The 8520-nt window shown below is 37.7% G+C and overlaps 1 pseudogene; it reads left to right on the top strand.

Moving 5' to 3' along the window:
- The first annotated feature begins 282 nt into the window (after positions 1–282).
- Positions 283–1867, top strand: LOC126950838 (importin subunit alpha-1-like; annotated as a pseudogene).
- The last annotated feature ends 6653 nt before the right edge of the window (positions 1868–8520 follow it).

Below are 8520 nucleotides of genomic sequence, written 5' to 3'. Positions count from 1 at the left end.
GAAGAGGCCCCCAACTTCATCAAGCACTCATCATTATACCATCGGGCTCTCAACTGCTCTTCAGCTACAGCAAACCATCTCCCTGGCCTGTCTGTTGGCTTTGCTTCCACAAGATTTAAAGTCACAGGCAGGGACATGCTCACAACTCAAAAACCATGAGGCAAGGGAAAGTGACTTAGCATCAGATGTAAGTCAAATTTGACATGGTCTTTGGGCTGCACTGAGGTGGACGTTTTAGTTCAGCCACCTCTCAGCTGCTGAGGCCTCTGTTGCCTCCCATGGAAACCTGGGCCCCCTTTGAAGGTTTCTCCCTTTGTCTCATATTCATGCCCACCAATGAGAATGCTAATACACCAACTGCCGGACTTAACAGATTCAAGAACAAAGAAAAGCCAGTACAGAAATGAGGCATCACAGAATAGAAGTCAATGTGGAGCTGAGGAAAGCTAAGAAGGAGAAATGTAAGCTTATTTCTTGATGATGCTACTTCTCCACTGCACAAGAACTGCAACAACCAGCATAATGTAAATTGATCTGTTGATGACACCATCCAAGGTATAAATAACAACAATGTGGGAAAGTCAGCTGTAAGCTACTCAAGCTGCCAGGAAACTACCTTCTAGAGAAAACCAGTCCCCTATAGACAATATAATCCAGGCTGGTTTGATTCCAACATTTCTGTCCTTCTTGGGAAGAATGGATTGCAGTCCCATTCAGTTTGAATCTGCTTGGGTACTCACCAGCATCGCTTCTGGGGCATCAGAACAGACCAAGGCTGTGGTAGACGGAGGTGCCATCCCAGCATTCATTTCTCTGTTGGCATTTCCCCATGTTCACATCAGTGAACAAGCTATATGGGCTCTAGAAGACATTGCAGGTGATGGTTCCGTTTTCCGAGACTTGGTTATCAACTGTGGTGCAGTTGACCCACTGTTGGCTCTTCTTGCAGTTCCTGATACGTCATCTTTAGCATGCAGTTACTTACATAATCTTACTTGGACATTTTCAAACCTTTGCCACAACAAGAATACTCACACCCCCTTTAGATTCTGTTGAGCAAATTCTTCCTACCTTAGTTTGATTCCTGTGTCATGATGATCCAGAAATATTAGCAGATATCTGCTGGGTTATTCCCTACCTTTCTGATGGTCCAAATGAATGAATTCACATGGTCATGAAAACAGGAGTTTTGCCCCAACTTGTGAAGTCTCTAGGAGCTTCTGAATTGCCATTTGTGACTCCAGCACTAAGAGCCATTGGTAATATTGTCACTGGTAAAGATGAACAGACTCAGGTTGTGATCAATGCAGAAGCGCTCACCATCTTTCCCAGGCTGCTAATCAACTCCAAAACTAAGAGTCAAACACCACAGCTGGCCACCAGGACCAGATACAGCAAGTTGTATCATGGATTAGTTTCATTCTTCGTCAATGTTCTCTCTAAGGCAGATTTTAAGACAAAAAAGGAATCTGCAGGGGCTGTGACCAACTATTCCAGCGGTGGAACAGTTGAAGAGATCGTATACCTCATTCATTGCGGCACAATAAAACCACTGATGAACCTCTTAACAGCAAGAGATAGCAAGATTATTCTGGTTATCCTGGATGCCATTTCAAATATCTTTCAGGCTGCTGAGAAACTAGTTGAAACTGAGAAACCTAGTATGAGTAAAGAATGTGGAGGCTTGGAAAAAATTGAAGCTCCACAAAACCGTGAAAATGAGTCTGTGTGTAAGGCTTTGTTAAGCTTAATTTGAGAAGTATTTCCTGGTAGAGGAAGAGGAAGATCAGTTGTTGGGCCAGAAACTACCTCTGAAGGCTGTACCTTCCAAGTTCAGGAGGGAACTCCTGGGACCTTTAACATTTAGATCATGTAACTGAGGCATAAAGTTGTGTACTATGTTTGCTATAGTTTAAAGTTGTGCATTATGTTTGCTATAAAGTTGTGCACTATGTTTGCTATAGTTTAAAGTTGTATACTATGTTTGCTACAGTTTAAAGTTGTCCACTATGTTTGCTATAGTTTAAAGTTGTGCACTGTGTTTGCTATAGTTTAAAGTTGTGCACTATGTTTGCTATAGTTTAAAGCCATGTATTATGTTTGGAATAGCTTGTTTTACTGTTTCTCTACTAATAACTCTTTTTAAATGGGGTTTGTTATTGTACCACTTTTTATGCTGAAACTATACTTGAACAGTTCCAAATTGTACATACTGTATGAAGCTTGTATTCTGAATGGTTTTCTTATTTCTATACAGAATTTCATGTCACACAGTGTCCTATAAATAAAGATTAAAGTCCTCCCTTTAATTCAAAAAAAAAGAAAGAAGTCAAATTTATTATGTTTTGTACATAATAAGACTGTTTACAAAAAAAATCCTAAGAGAATATATTTAAAATGATTAGACTTCATGGAAAATATCTGTAAAATGATTGGGAACAAGACTTTTACGCAAAAAGTCAGTGTCTTCCACATACAAAAACAAAGAGAAAATATGAGAAATTAATCATTTAAACAACAAGGACAAACATACTGAAATACCTAAATTAAAGTTAAATACAGACCTGTATAAAAAAACTACAATTAAATTCAGATATGTAACCAAATAATTTAATAAATTAAGACACTCAATATTCTTTAATGGAAAGCCTATTTTAAAGGAGCTCTTTTTTTTTTTACCTCACTTATAATCCTGGGTGGATTTGGATTAATATTTGTAATCACATGCCTTACTAAATACTGGGAATTCAGTATGTGAATTAAATTTTGTTAATTTGATTGAGTCTACTCATGTTTTGGAGCGGGGTAGTATTTAGTGGTTCTGTGTGTGTCTGTGTGTGTGCTCTGAAAATGATTTGAAGTCAGTTTATAGAGATATAGATTAGCTTATACAGAGTCTATATAGAGATATATTGAATTTTAGATACTTACTATACTTAACTCTAAACATAAAATAATTAATCAGAAAAAAATACCTAAACTCATAGTAATACCTAAGCTCATGACATCCATATTTATACCCTAATATGTGTTCATATTTTAAATCTGAACTAGCACTAAAAATTATGTTACATTAGCCTAATTCCAACCTGTCCTTATTAAATATATCTTATTCATTGATGCACTCCATTATATTTCTGTCTAATTCAGAAACTAGATTGTTAGATTATGTTTACTTTTTTGTATCATTTTGTTCTGCTATTAGAGGTTGGACAGATGATAAAATAGGTTAAGATGGCCCAATCTCAACTGGAAGAACCTCATGACTAATAATCAGCTTATACCCCTAACACAATGCCATAATTGATCAAGATTTGAGGAGGGTAGAGAATTAAGGCATAAATTTAAAAAGTTGAGAACAATTAAGGAACTTTTGTCAAACTGCTGGCAAACAAGGGGTATACAGTGGATGCCCAGATTATTTTTTACTTACTTTTCATTTCCAGAATTATTTGCTGCTAATTCTAATCAGAAATAGCCATCGCTAAAGAATATCAGACTGCCAAAATCCCCATGTAACCATATGAAACTTTCAGATCCTGCCTGATATCACTATTACTGTCCTAAAATGCTTTCGCTACATCTCCAAATCCTCACATATTGTCTGCTTGCTCTAGAGCCATCTTGACCCTAAATAACCCCACACTGCGTGCAACCCATTGTGCCCCAATCCCTGTGTTCTCTCAAGAATATGTCAATGTGCCTTCATTATTCATTTCATCCTGGTAAAGTGAGGGGTGAGTTTGCTTACAAAAACAAAACAAAGAACAACAACGAAAAAAGTCTGGAATGTGTTTTAGTTAGAAAGTTCCCCTTTAGATACAGGTACAGTCAAATGGATCCATTGGTTACTTATATCCTTTTTGGTGATCTCTACTGACTGAAAAGATATTTTTGGTTCACTGAGAGTGTTTAAGTTCCTGTAGTCAAATTGCCTTCATTCCCAGTGTTACATGGCAGCCTCATAAGTAGTTCCTGGTGTGGAAGGGATGTTTCCCAACACACTCATTCAGGAGGATAAGACATCCATTCATTCATGCAACAAATATTTATTGAACGAGTACTGTGTGCCAAACACTGGGTATTTGGTGGTGAGTTAAAAAGGACAAAACTCCATGTTTTCATAGATTTTTACACCCTGGTAGGGGGAAACAGACAATAAACAAAATAAATAGATAAGCCACTTTCTGGATCTATGTCAGACTATTTCAGCGACATTGTTCCTTGAGGACACAAAGATTACAGTGTCCACTGACTTCTGGCTGGTCAAGATCTTATTCCTAGGAATTTTCTCTACTACTTTTCCTTCTTGCTGGGTATAGCTGCTCCAGGGTTTTCTTTGCTACTACACACAATTCCAGAAATGTCTACAATTTAATGAGTTTCTGCTAAAAACAGTCCTACCCCCAGCAAGGCCCATTAAACACACAAGAGGTACAATGATTGGAAAAGAAACACTGTTTATTTTATTTCAAGAAGAAGTAAGGTGAGAATGTATAATATTTATGAAATGTTTATGATGTCATCCAAAACTATCATAAACTATAATAAATACAGCAGCTGTTTCTTCCACCATTTCACTGCTCAACTGTTTTAACGGGCAATTCAGGTTTTAATATTTTCACTCTTTACCTTTTTATGATGCCAATTGGCCTAGTAATACACTAATCAATCTTCATGAAAAATCTCATTACATAGCCAGTTAAATACAATAAATCATATGTTCAAGATGTAAAAAGATAACACACATTACTGAAACAGCTTTATCAGAAATGAAAGATGAAACTTTATTGGGCACTGTGAATCTGGCGGGTGTGAAGACTCTAAGCTCTGAGCTCAAAAGCTAAATTTTTAATTTGGCTCTTTTTGAAGTGATGGAGTTTCTGTCTGTTTTAACACTTCTGGTGTGAAGATAAGTTTTGCAGAATGAGAGATAAGTTAGCATGCTTTCAAAGTATTTGTACTTTGTCTTTTTGATAAGTGTCTTTTGAGAACAATAAAGAGATTTATTTCTGTCAAGTACTAGTGAAAATATTATGAGTGTTCTCAACTGCTTTGGTATGTTATCAAAAGCATGGTGTATATGTGGCAGTTGAAGTCTGAAAGATGGGATACTAGATAAAGTTTGGCAAGCAACAGAGAGAGTAGAGCAGGGAGGGGAGAAGAAGAGAGGTAATAAATCTTCCATTTGTCTTTTTCTAATGGACTATATATCAAGAAAAATCAAACCAAGCATATCTGTAAGAGAATGTCAATTAACAAATTCATTGATTATGGTACTTTTTATAGTTCTCTGAACGGCAACCACTTTTTAGAATATAATTCTGTATCATAATCAGTGAGTTTGCTAATAGACATTCTCTTACAGATATGGTTAGTTTGCTTTACTGAAAATGCTGGCTTTTTATAAAATGTAAATTTACTCTTATAGCTAAATTAAACACTTACTGACTTATAATAGAGAAACTGGTAATGACCATTTGCCTATTTAGGAGTTGAAAATAGAAAGGTTACATGTCATTCAAAACAAAAGATTTGTTCATATTTATTTCTCTCTCTTTTTCTTGAGTATTAACCTTCAAAACACAATGACACTTTATCTAAGTCAGCACTCTCCACAATGTTTTCCATGACTGCTTGCTCTTGGCCTACATAAGTAGAAGAACTGAGCGGATGGGTTTCTAACTCTTTAGAGCTATTTAACAGAGCAATTTAATACCTGTTTAATAAAAAATAGGAGCTATTAAACTTTATGAATTTCATTTTTTCTAGTTATTTATTCTCACTGTAATTTATAAATGTATTTGTCTGCAACATAAGGAAGTTTTTCTTTTTTTAAAATGCTCCTTCACCAAAGATAGAAAACAAAATAAAAGACAGTAGGTATGGGGAAATGGAGGTTCACTTTGTTTTCTTTTACTTATAAACGAAAAGTTTTTACAAAAATTCTACCATAGAGGTTAAGACAATTTCTTAGAGTATCTTTTCTTCCTTTTATTTCCTTTTCTTTCCCCTTTTGCTTTCAAGTGTAAATAATTTGCTCTAGCATTGATTTCATTGGGTCAAATACATGGCTTCCAAGGTCTTCTGCGAAGCAATTTTTTTCTACTTTACTTCATTTGTTCATTATTTCAACAACTTTCCTTTAAACTTTTGACATATGCACGTATTTAACAGCATATTTAATGTATATTTTAACCTTAACTAGAGCCGATTTCATATCCTTGGTAATACAGTAGTAATTGGTTGCTTATCTCTCTTTTTCATTCCCGCCATAGATTTATCCATACTCAATGAGTGTCGGTTGCAGAACGTAGCCTTTGTCAAGCTTTCTTTTCACAGGCTTTCAGTGGTTTAGAATTAGAAATAATGGAAAAATTCTTGCAATCACAAAACTGTACTGTCCCTCTGCTATCACATCAACTTAATGACAGAAGCAAATAGTTATGTATGTTTAGGTTTCTCTACTTCTTCACTCTGTGCATTGCCACAGCTGTCTATGGATGATAAGGATATGCAAAAATACTCAAGGAGCAAAGAAAAAGAATAAGTAAGGAAAGCTCTCTATTTTCAATCCCATGAAATAATCAAGTTCTTAATCTTAAGAACAAATTCCTGTTGTAGTGTTGACAACTGGAAGTTAGATTTCTAACAAACTAGAAAAATACCCTCAAACAACAGCTTCTGACATATGGAAACTTAGTTAAAAATCTGATTATAGCTTTTTTTCTATTGTGTTTAAAACTGTTATAGTTAGTGTATTAGCCTATTTTCACACTGCTGATAAAGACATATCCGAGACTGGGAAGAAAAAGAGGTTTAATTGGACTTACAGTTCCACATGGCTAGGGAGGCCTCAGGAACATAGTGGGAGGCAAAAGGCACTTCTTATATGGTGGCAGCAAGAGAAATAAGAGAGAAGCAAAAGCAGAAACCCCTGATAAACCCATCAGATCTCATGAGACTTACTCACTATCACAAGAATAGCACGGCAAAGATGGACTCCCATGATTCAATTACCTCCCCCAGGGTCCTTCCCACAACACATAGTAATTCTGGGAGATAAAATTCAAGTCGAGATTTGGGTGAGGACACAGCCAAACCATATCATTCCACCCCTGCCCCTCCAAATCTCATTTTAAAACCAATCATGAATTCCCCACAGTCCCCCAAAGTCTTAACTCTTTCAGCATTAATCCAAAAGTCCACAATCCAAAGTTTTATCTGAGACAAGGCAAGTCCCTTCCTCCTATGAGCCTGTAAAATTGAAAGCAAGCTGGTTACTTCCTAGATACAATAGGGGTACAGGTATTGGGTAAATACAGCCACTCCAAATGGGAGAAATTGGCCAAAACAAAGGGGTTACAGGGCCCAGGCCAGTTCGAAATCCAGTGAGGCAGTCAAATTTTAAAGCTCCAAAATTATCTCCTTTGACTCCAGGTCTCACATCTAGGCCACGCTGTTATAAAAGGTGGATTCCCACCATCTTGGGCAGCTCTGTCCCTGTGGCTTTGTAGGATACAGCCTCCCTCCTGGCTGCTTTCACGGGCTGGTATTGAGTGTCTGTGGCTTTTCCAGGCATATGGTGCAAGCTACCAGTGGATCTACCATTCTGGGTTCTGGAGGACGGTGGCCCTCTTCTCACAGCTCCACCAGGCAGTCCCCCAGTAGGGACTCTATGTGGGGGCTCCAACCCCATATTTCCCTTCTGCACTACCCTAGCAGAAGTTCTCTATGAGGGCCCTGCCCCTGCAGCAAACTTTTGTCTTGGAATCCAGGCATTTCCATACATCTTCTGAAATCTAGGCAGAGGTTCCCAAACCTCAATCCTTGACTTCTGTATACCTGTAGGCTCAATATTGCATGGAAGCTGCCAAGGCATGGGGCTTCCACCTTCTGAAGCCACAGCCTGAGCTGTACATTGGCCCCTTTCAGCCATGGCTGGAGTGGCTGTGACACAGGGCACCAGGTTCCTAGACTGTGCACAGCACAGGGACCCAGGGCCCTGCCCACGAAACCACATTTTCCTCCTAGGTCTCTGGGTCTGTGATGGGAGGGGCTTCTGTGAAGGTCTCTGCTATGGCCTGGAGACATTTTCCCCCATGGTCTTGGGATGTAACATTAGGCTCCTTGCAACTTATGCAAATTTCTGTTGCCAGCTTGAATTTCTTCTCAAAAAATGTTTTTTTTCTTTTCTACAGAATCATCAGGCTGAAAATTTTCTGAGCTTTTATGCTGTTTCCCTTTTAAAACTGAATGCTTTTAACAGCACCAAAGTCACCTTTTGAATGCTTTGCTGCTTAGAAATTTCTTCTACCAGATACCTTAAATCATCTTTCTCAAGTTCAAAGTTCCATAAATCTCTAGGGCAGGGGCAAAATGCCACCAGTCTCATTAATTAAACGTAACAAGAGTCACCTTTGCTCCAACTCCCAATAAGTTCCTTATCTTCATCTGAGACCACCTCAGCCTGGACCTTATTGTTCATCTCACTATCAGCATTTATTTCAAAGCCATTCA

The sequence above is a fragment of the Macaca thibetana genome, chromosome 3, assembly GCF_024542745.1.
Source record: "Macaca thibetana thibetana isolate TM-01 chromosome 3, ASM2454274v1, whole genome shotgun sequence".
Taxonomy (NCBI): Eukaryota; Metazoa; Chordata; class Mammalia; order Primates; family Cercopithecidae; genus Macaca; species Macaca thibetana.
Note: the sequence above shows the minus strand (reverse complement) of the source record. Positions and strands in the feature narration are given on the sequence as shown.